Below are 10,958 nucleotides of genomic sequence, written 5' to 3'. Positions count from 1 at the left end.
ATCACACTGGTTTTATAGACAGTAATTCTAAAATGTATTTGTAGGCTGAAAAAAACCCCTTATTTTAGGTTCTTTTTTCTTGTTCTTTTTTTCCCCAAACTGATGAAGTACAACTTATTTTTTACACTTAAGGCTGACAAAAAGCCATTTCTAATCTTATTAAAATCCAACACAACATCTCAGTTGAAAAATATGGTAACCCTATTTACTCATTAAATGCTGTTTTTCTAAAACACAACTTGGAAACATCCAGCATGCATGTTTAATCTCAGTGCATTGGATTCAAAACCAAGTATACATGTTTTTATACATGGATCAAGGCTAGATTACAAATGATCAGTCATGTCATCATCATCTTCACATTTTCTTTTCAATGCATTTGATGATTCATTGGCCGTATTTTGTGATGACACCATGTTAGTGGTAATAAGAATGTTTTGGGACCTAATTAATGATGGAGTAATTAGAACATTCTGAACTACTGATATTGCAGGAATTGATGCTTTTACAGTTGGAGATTTTGAAGTGGGCATCTGTACTATGAACCTTTGAGGTTCACTGGAATCCCTACTTCAGTTGACACAGACATGGTTTGTCAGGTTGGTGTGCCAAGCATGGGAGTACTTGGTCTGCTAGTAATTGAACCAATACTTAACTGCAGAACTGTTATTCTTCCTGCAGAAGTAGATCCCTTTTTTTGGCAAAGACTTACTTAACATTTATAATTTGGAGCAGTCAAGCAATATCTATCAGGTGGCAGTCTAGGGCCTGAATATGGCTTGATCGATGGCAAAGGGGTTTGATTTCTTTGCCTTGCAATATCTAATAAAAAATCTCTTAGGGAAGGAGAGGTAAATGACTGGTCAGCACACTGCATTGCCAATCGCACAGCATCTGCCTCAACAGTAGCTTTCTTAGCATGACTTGAATAAATTTTTGCATCATCTTGAATTGTGGTTTCATGTTGAAAGGCAAACTCCAACATGTGATTTATAACTCTTGGCTCATATTCTGTAATCCCCATATCCTTTAGGCGTTGTTCCATCATCTGTGTATCTTTCAGCATGCTCTTGGGAGAGGCCATCTTGCCAGACTCCATGATATACAGTGATCAGACTTCTCGAGCTAAATCACCCACATTAACATATTTCAGTCCTGATCCTGATGGACACTCTTTGCTTAGTGCGGTTTTTCCGGTCCCTGGTGTACTGGTGAGCAGGATGTTTGGAAACAACATGGTCCTCACCGCGCTTGCTCAGAATGCCTCTGCCCATGCGCCCTACACGTGACAGGGAGGGGCCAGCCAAATTTTAGGTTCTAGAAGTTGTTGGTAGCTTTTCTATTCAAGAGGAGTATGTTCCTTAGCAATTTTTCTAAGAGATGCTCATTATTCACTAAAGCCACCCACTATATATTTGTCTTAGCTTGGGTTCCTCCAGAAGCCAGCCCTGAGACAAGAATTCAAGTGCATGTAGTTTATTTGGAAGTAAAGCAATTGCCAGTAGGGAAGTGAGGAAGTGAGACAAGTATGGGAAGGCAGCCAATAAAGGATACATTGTCAAGTCAGATACTTCTGTAGGCAATTGGAGAGCATAATCTTGTTGTGGAACTCTGGAAAATAGTGTGGAACACGCATTTCAGTTACTCCATGCAACAGATGAGGAAGCTGGGATATTTATACATCAATCATTTCCCAGCAGTCACTAGTTGAAGGCAGTTCCTCTGGGGCCATTAATTTCTTGGCATTTCTGGCCTGACATATGGGCAGGCAAGCTAGGCTTCAGTAGCTAGAGAAACCCATAGGCAAACGCAGTTGTTAGCTGTTGGAAGTGGGAAGTGGTAAGGGTGTGGTCATAAGGGCAGACCACCAACAGCCTGTTCTAATTCCCTTGGATATGCTCTGATACCTGAACTATAGGTATAAGAACACTTCTGCCTGCAGAAAGTTACCTTCTCTACTTGAGTGAAGCACCAAATTAACTTTTCATTGGAGAATAACATGCATTAGATTAATACATTTTCCAGTGATACTAAGGTATAACTGACGTACAAGAAACTGCACATATGTAAAGTGTACAATTTGATGAATTTGATATATGCATACACATCAATGAATCTTGCCTGCAGCAGGTATTGTTGTGGTGTTCTAAGGGCAATTTTCTCTTTCTCTCATTCTTTCTGCATAAGAAATAATTGAAATTCTTCTGTATGGAATATTTGTTTCTTCATCCCCATTTATTATTCATTTTTCTCTCTTAATTTTTTTAAATTAATTTTTCTTGGAGTACAGTTGCTCTATAATGTTGCTTTAAGACCCTGAATAGCCAAAGCAATCTTGAGAAAGAAAAATGGAGCTGGAAGAATTGGGCTCCCTGACTTCACACTGTACTACAAAGCTACAGTAATCAATACAGTATGTTACTGGCATAGAAACAGAAGTATAGGTGAATGGAACAGGATAGAAAGCCCAGAGATAAACCCATGTACCTATGGTCACCTAATCTATGACAAAGGAGGCAAGAATATACAATGGAGAAAAGATATTCCCTTCAATAGGTGGTGCTGGGAAAACTGGACAGCTACATGTAAAAGGAAGAAATTAGAACATTCCCTAATGCCATGCACAAAATTAAACTCAAAATGGATTAAAGACCTAAATATAAGGCCAGACACTATGAAACTCTTGGAGGAAAACATAGGCAGAACACTCCTTGACATAAATCACAGCAAGATCTTTTTTGACCCACCTCCTAGAGTAATGAAAATAAAAACAAAAATAAAAAAAATGGGACCTAATTAATCTTACAAGCTTTTTCACAGCAAAGGAAACCATAAACAAGACAAAAAGACAGCTCTCAGAGTGGGAGAAAATATTTGCAAATGAAGCAACTGACAAGGGATTAATCTCCAAAATATACAAATGGTTCATGCAGCTCAATGTCAAAAAAACAAACAACCCAATTAAAAAATGGAAGGAAGATCTAAGTAGACATTTCTCCAAAGAAGGCATACAGATGGCCAACAGGCACATGAAAAGATGCTCAGCATCACTAATTATTAGAGAAATGCAAATCAATCATTTATTTATTTCAGTATGGCCTCATGGATATTTATTCTTTGGGTTACAATCCAATGCTATCATTAGTTATTTTGTTGTTCAAATTGTTTTATCTTTGGCAATTGAAAGTTAAGATGTTAATTATAGTCTCCAGGGTGATCACTAAGAAAATAGCTCAAAAATAGAATAAAAGAAATAAAAAGAGAATTAAAATGGTGCACTAAATATATCTATTTAACACAAAAGAAGGCAGTAATGGAGGAATATAGGAACAAAAAGAGACATAATTCATGTAGAAAACAAATAGCAAAATGGTAGATGTAGATCCTATATCATTAAATATAAATGGATTAAACAATCAAAAGGCAGAGATTGACAGAATGGATATTTGAAAAATGATCCATGATATGCTGTCTGTGCCTACAACAGGCACACTTTTATCTTTTTGAGGCAAATATTTTTATTAAACATTAATATCATTAGTATAACTAACAATAATTTTACTGCTGCTACAATTGATACCACTGTTTTCCCCAATTTTAGCAACTTGTTCAAGATTACAGCTATTTAGTGGAGACCACAGGACTTCAAATTGAGCAGAATGTATTTTTGTGTGTGTCATGTTTATCTGAAACAACTTTCAGTTGATTCAACAGTTGGTATTGCCATCTATCATTTTATCAATGTGCAAAGCTTGGTTTTCCATTTCACATAAGTATTTTTTCTTTTTTTCTTGACATATAGTTCATTTACAATATTATATAAGTTTCAGGTGTACAGTGTAGTGGTTCACACTTTTTAGAGGATATGTTCCATTTATAGTTATTATAAAATTTTGGCTGTATTCCCTATGCTGTACAATATATCCTTGTAACCTATATATCTTATACATAGTAGTTTACACCTTTTAATCCCCTACCCCTGTCTTGTCCCTCCCCCCTTCCCTCTCCCTATTGGTAACCACTAGTTTGTTTTCTATATATGGGAGTCCACCTCTTTTTTGTTAAATTCACTAGTTTGTTTTATTTTTTAAGTTCCATATATAAGTGATATTATATAGTATTTGTCTTTCCTGTCTGACTTATTTCACTTACCATAATACTCTCCAAGCCCATACATGTTGTTGCAAATGGCAAAATTTCATTCTTTTTTATGGCTGAGTAATATTCCATTGTATATACACACCACATCTTCTTTATTCATTCATCTCTTAATGGACACTTAGGTTGTTTCCATATCTTGGCAATTGTAAATAATGCTGCTGTGAACATTGGGGTGCATGTTTCTTTTCAAATGAATGTTTTTGTTTTTGTGGGAAAAATACCCAGGAATAGAATTGCTGGGTCATATGGTAGTTCTATTTTTAGTTTTTTGTGAAATCTCCATACTGTTTTCCAATGTGGATATACCAATTTACATTCCCACCAACAGTGTATGAGGATTCCCTTTTCTCCACATCCTTGCCAACATTTGTAATTTGTGATCTTTTTGATGATAGCCATTCTGAAAAGTGTGAGGTGATATCTTATTGTAGTTTTTTTTTTAAGCTCTTTATTGGAATATAATCGCTTTACACTCTTGTACCAGTTTTTGAGGTACACCAAAGTGAATCAGCTGTATTTATACACATATCCCCATATCCGCTCCCTCCCACGACTCCCTCCCACCCTCCATGTCCTGGCCCTCTAAGGCATCACCCATCATCGAGTTGATCTCCCTTTGTTATACAGCAACTTCCTACTAGCTATGTATTTTACAGTTGGTAGTGCATATGTCTATGCTACTCTCACTTCGTCCCAGCTTACCCTTTGTGCCCCCCCCCCCCAACCCCATGTCCTCCAGTTCATCTCTGCATCTGCATCCATATTCTTGCCCTGTCACTGGGTTCATCAGTACCATTTTTTATTTTAAGATTTTGTATATATGAGTTAGCATACAGTATTTATTTTTCTCTTTCTGGCTTACTTTACTCTGTATGATAGACTCATTACATATAGCTCCATTTCATTCCTTTTTATGGCTGAGTAATATTCCATTGTATATATATGAGTTAGCATATATATTCCATTGTATATATATGAGTTAGCATACAGTATTTGTTTTTCTCTTTCTGGCTTACTTCACTCCGTATGACAGACTCATTATATATAGCTCCATTTCATTCCTTTTTATGGCTGAGTAATATTCCATTGTATATATGTGCCACATCTTCTTTATCCATTCATCTGTTGATGGGCATTTAGGTTGCTTCCATGTCTTGGCTATTGTAAATAGTGCTGCAATGAACATTATGGTACATGTTTCTTTTTGGATTAAGGTTTCCTCTGGGTATATGCCCAGGAGTGGGATTACTGGATCATATGGTAGTTCTATTTTTAGTTTTTTAAGGAACCTCCAAACTGTTTTCCATAGTGGCTGTACCAACTTACATTCCCACCAACAGTGCAGGAGAGTTCCCTTTTCTCCACACCCTCTCCAACATTTATTGTTTCTAGATTTTTTGATGATAGCCATTCTGACCAGTGTGAGGTGATACCTCATTGTGGCTTTGATTTGCATTTCTCTAATGATTAGTGATGTTGAGCATCTTTTCATGTGTTTGTTGGCCATCTGTATGTCTTCTTTGGAGAAATGTCTATTTAGGTCTTCTGCCCATTTGTGGATTGGGTTATTTGCTTTTTTGGTATTAAGCTGCATGAGCTGCTTGTATATTTTGGAGATTAATTGTTTGCCCATTGCTTTGTTGGCAAGTATTTTCTCCCATTCTGAGGGTTGTCTTCTTGTCTTGTTTATGGTTTCTTTCGCTGTGCAAAAGCTCTTAAGTCTGATTAGCTCCCATTTGTTTATTCTTGATTTTATTTCCATTATTGTAGGAGGTGGGTCAAAAAGGATCTTGCTTTGGTGTATGTCATAGAGTATTCTGCCTATGTTTTCCTCTAGGAGTTTTATAGTGTCTGGCCTTAGATTTAGGTCTTTAATCCATTTTGAGTTTATTTTTGTGTATGGTGTTAGGAATTATTCTAATTTCATTCTTTTGCATGGTGTTGTCCAATTTTCCCAGCACTGCTTATTGAAGAGGCTGTCTTTTTTCCATTGTATATTCTTGCCTCCTTTGTCAAAGATAAGATGCCCATATGTGCTTGGTTTTACCTCTGGGTTCTCTATTCTGTTCCATTGATCTTCCTTTCTGTTTTTGTGCCAGTACCATACTGTCTTGATCACTGTGGCCTTGTAGTATAGTTTGAAGTCAGGAAGCCTAATTCCACCAACTCCGTCTTTCCTTCTCAAGATTACTTTGGCTATTCGGGGTCTTTTGCATTTCTATGCAAATCATAAGATTTCTTGTTCTAGTTCTGTGAAAAATGCCATTGGTAATTTGATAGGAATTGCGTTGAATCTGTAAATTGCTTTGGGTAGTACAGTCATTTTCACAATGTTGAGTCTTCCAATCCAAGAACATGGTAAGTCTCTCTATCTGTTTGTATCATCTTTGATTTCTTTCATCAGTGTCTTATAGTTTTCTGCATACAGGTGTTTTGCCTCCTTAGGCAGGTTTATTCCTAGGTATTTTATTCTTTTTGTTGCAATGGTAAATGGGAGTGTTTCCTTAATTTCTCTTTCTGCTTTTTCGTTGTTAGTGTATATGAATGCAAGAGATTTCTGTGCATTAATTTTGTATCCGGCTATTTTACTAAATTCATCGATTAGTGCTAGCAGTTTTCTGGTAGAGTCTTTAGGGTTTTCTATGTATAATATCATGTCATCTGCAAAGAGTGACAATTTTACTTCTTCTTTTCCAATTTGGATTCCTCTTATTTCATTTTCTTCTCTGATTGCTGTGGCTAAAACTTCCAAAACTGTGTCGAATAATAATGGTGAGAGTGGGCACCCTTGTCTTGCTCCTGTTCTTAGAGGAAATTCTTTCAGTTTTTCACCATTTGGAACGATGTTGGATTTTGGTTTCACATATATGGCTTTAATTATGCTGAGGTAATTTCCTTCGATCTGCGTTTTCTGGAGAGTTTTTATCATAAATGGATGTTGAATTTTGTCAAAATCTTTTCCACATCTATTGAGATTATCATATGGTTTTCATCCTTCAATTTGTTGATATGATGTATCACAGTGATTGATTTGCATATATTGAAGAATCCTTGCATCCCAGGGATAAACCCCACTTGATCATGGTGTATGATCTTTTTAATGTGCTCTTGGATTCTATTGGCTAGTATTTTGTTGAGGATTTTTGCATCTATATTCATCAGTGATATTGGCCTGTAATTTTCTTTTTTTGTGACATCTTTGCCTGGTTTTGATATCAGGGTGATGGTGGCCTCATAGAATGAGTTTGGGAGTGTTCCTCCTTCTGCTATATTTTGGAAGAGTTTGAGAAGGATAGGTGTTAGCTCTTCTCTAAATGTTTGATAGAATTCGCCTGTGAATCCATCTGGCCCTGGACTTTTGTTTGTTGGGACGTTTTTAATCACAGTCTCAATTTCCGTACTTGTGATTGGTCTGTTCATATTGTCTATTTCTTCCTGGTTCAGTCTTGAAAGATTGTACTTTTCTAAGAATGTATCCATTTCTTCCAGGTTATCCAATTTATTGGCATATAGTTGCTTGTAGTAGTCTCTCATGATCTTTTGTATTTCTGCAGTGTCCGTTGTTACTTCTTTTCCATTTCTAATTCTGTTGATTTGCGTGTTCTCCCTTTTTTTCTTGATGCGTCTGGCTAATGGTTTATCAATTTTGTTTATCTTCTCAAAGAACCAGCTTTTAGTTTCATTAATCTTTGCTATTGCTTCCTTCCATTCTTTTCCCTTTATTTCTGATCTGATCTTTATGATTTCTTTCCTTCTGCTCACTTTGGGGTTTTTTTGTTCTTCTTTATCTGGTTGTTTTAGGTGTAAGGTTAGGTTGTTTATTCGATATTTTTCTTGTTTCTTGAGGTAAGACTATATTGCTATAAACTTCCCTCTTAGAACTGCTTTTGCTGCATCCCATAGGTTTTGGGTTGTTGTGTTTTCATTGTCATTTGTTTCTAGATACTTTTTGATTTCCTCTTTGATTTCTTCAGTGATTTCTTGGTTGTTTAATAGCGTGTTGTTTAGCCTCCATGTGTTTGTATTTTTTGCAGTTTTTTCCCTGTAATTGATATCTAGTCTCATGGCGTTGTGGTCAGGGAAGATGCTTGATGTGATTTCAGTTTTCTTGAATTTACTGAGGCTTGATTTGTACCCAAGATGTGATCTATCCTGGAGAATGTTCCGTGTGCACTTGAGAAGAAAGTGTATTCTGTAGTTTTTGGATGGAATGTCCTATAAATATCAATTAAGTCGAGATGGTCTAATGTGTCATTTAAAGCTTGTGTGTCCTTATTTATTTTCTGTTTGAATGATCTTTCCATTGATGTAAGTGGGGTGTTCAAGTCTCCTACTATTATTGTGTTACTGTCAATGTCCCCTTTTACAGCTGTTAGCATTTGCCTTATGTATTGAGGTGCTCCTATGTTGGGGGCATAGATATTTACAATTGTTATATATTCTTCTTGGATTGATCCCTTAATCATTATATAGTATCCTTCCTTGTCTCTTATAGTAGTCTTTACTTTCAAGTCTAATTTGTCTGATATGAGTATTGCTACTCCAGCTTTCTTTTGACTTCCATTTGCATGGAATATCTTTTTCCATCCCTTTCCTTTCGGTCTACATGTATCCCTTGGTCTGAAGTGGGTTTCTTGTAGGCAGCATATAGAAGGGTCTTGTTTTTGTATCCATTCAGCCAGCCTGTCTCTTTTGGTTGGAGCATTTAATCCATTTACATTTAAGGTGATTATTGACATGTGTGTTCCTATTTCCATTTTCTTAATTGTTTGGGGTTTGTTTTTGTAGGTCTTTTCCTTCTCTTGTATTTCCTACTTAGAAAAGTTCCTTTAGCAATTGTTGTAAGGCTGGTTTTGGTGGTGCTGAATTCTCTTCACTTTTGCTTGTCTGTAAAGCTTTTGATTTCTCTGTCAAATCTGAATGAGATTCTTGCTGGGTAGTGTATTCTTGGCTGTAGGTTTTTCTTTTTCAGGACTTTCAGTATATCCTGCCATTCCCTTCTGGCCTGCAGTTTCTGCAGAAAGATCAGCTGTTGTCCTTATGGGTTTTCCCTTAAATGTTATTTTTTGCTTTTCTCTTGCTGCTTTTAATATTTTTTTCTTTGTGTTTAATTTTCTTTAGTTTGATTAATATGTGCCTTGGTGTATTTCTCCTTGGGTTTATTCTGTATGGGACTCTGCAATTCTGGGACTTGATTAATTATTTCCTTTCCCATGTTGGGGAAGTTTTCCACTATAACCTCTTCAAATATTCTCTCAGACCCTTTCTTTTTTCTTCTTCTTCTGGGATGCCTATGATTCGAATATTGGTGTGCTTAATGTTGTCGCCAAGGTCTCTGAGACTGTCTTCCATTCTTTTTATTCTTTTTTCTCTTTCCTGCTCTGTGGCAGTCATTTCCCCCATTCTATCTTCCAACTTACTTATTTGTTCTTCTGCCTCAGTTATTCTGCTGTTTATAGCATCTAGAGTGTTTTTAATTTCAGTTATTTTGTTGTCCATTACTGTTTGTTTGCTCTTTAGTTCGTCTGAGTCCTTATTAACTGTTTCTTGTATTTTCTGTATTTTGTTATCGACATTTTGGATCATCTTTACTATATTACTCTGAATTCTTTTTCAGGCAATTTTCCTATTTCCTCTTCATTTATTTGGTCTTGTGGGTTTTTTTCCTGCTCCTTTGCCTGCATGGTGTTTCTTTGTTTTCTCATTTTGTCTAATTTATAGGATTTGCTGTCTCCTTTCCCTATGCTGCCTAGTAGTAATTCCTCTTTTTTCTGCCCTCTGCCTGCTGTGGTGGTGTTTTTCCAGTGTCTTGAGTAGGCTTCCTGGTGGGGGGGTCTGGTGTCTGCTTTCTGGTGCGTGGCTCTGTGTCTTTTCTCTCTGATGAGCAGAGCCATGTCAGGTGGTATATTTTAGGGTATCTGTGAGGTTAATATGGCTTTAGGTAGTCTGTGTGCTGATGGGTGGGTTTGTGTTCCTGTCTTGTTTGTAGTTTGGTGTGAGGCGTCCAGCACTGGCAGTTGCAGACAGTCAGACAAAGGCGAGTCTTAGACTCTGATGCAGGGCTCTGTGAGAGTTCTCTGCAGTTAATCTTCCCTGTGTCTGAGGACTGCCTAGTAATCTAGCATCCTGGATTCAGTGCTCCCTCCCCAGAGCCTCCTACTTGACTTCTGATGCAGTAGTCCAGACCTCAGAGGTTGCTTGTCCTGGCAATAAAGGGGTTTAAAGAAGACTGTCCAAGCCCCAGACTAATGGCAGTGTTGAGTGAAACAAATACTAAGTCAAGGAAACACATACATGTATAAGACACACAAATACTGAATCCAATAAAACATAAGGCACTAGAAAGACCTGACAGAAGAACCCCAGTATGCCATCAGACAATCAAAGAGAAAACCAACAGAAATTCAAAACCAACCAACAAACAAAACAAAAGAAAACAAAAAACCCACCACATACACAAACACAAATCCAGGGAGATTTTGAAAGCTAGAATCAAATATAATAAAGAGCAAGAGTACCACCAGATAGACTGTAGATTCTCAGAACAAAATCAGACAGTTATACTTAGAACTGAGATAAAGACAAAACCTAATAATAAATACCAAAGCAGTGTGTCATCTGGAGAATAAAGCAAGGAAACAGAGCAGACTGATAATATTGCTTATAAGTATATTAAGATAAAAGAAACTAAAAAAGGATAGAAGACAGGGCAACAGAAGAGCATAGTGTGACTGGAAATATGAAAAGAAAAAGAAAGAAATAGAAATGTGTAAAAGATAGAGATGAAAAGAAGGTAG

The 10,958-nt window shown here is 36.7% G+C and overlaps 1 pseudogene; it reads right to left on the bottom strand.

Annotated features, from left to right (window-relative positions):
* Positions 1-326: 326 nt before the first annotated feature.
* Positions 327-1,099, bottom strand: LOC130842354 (transcription initiation factor TFIID subunit 9-like; annotated as a pseudogene).
* Positions 1,100-10,958: the final 9,859 nt, after the last annotated feature.

Source organism: Hippopotamus amphibius, chromosome X (assembly GCF_030028045.1).
Source record: "Hippopotamus amphibius kiboko isolate mHipAmp2 chromosome X, mHipAmp2.hap2, whole genome shotgun sequence".
Classification (NCBI taxonomy): Eukaryota; Metazoa; Chordata; class Mammalia; order Artiodactyla; family Hippopotamidae; genus Hippopotamus; species Hippopotamus amphibius.
This window is presented reverse-complemented; position numbering and strand designations above follow the sequence as displayed.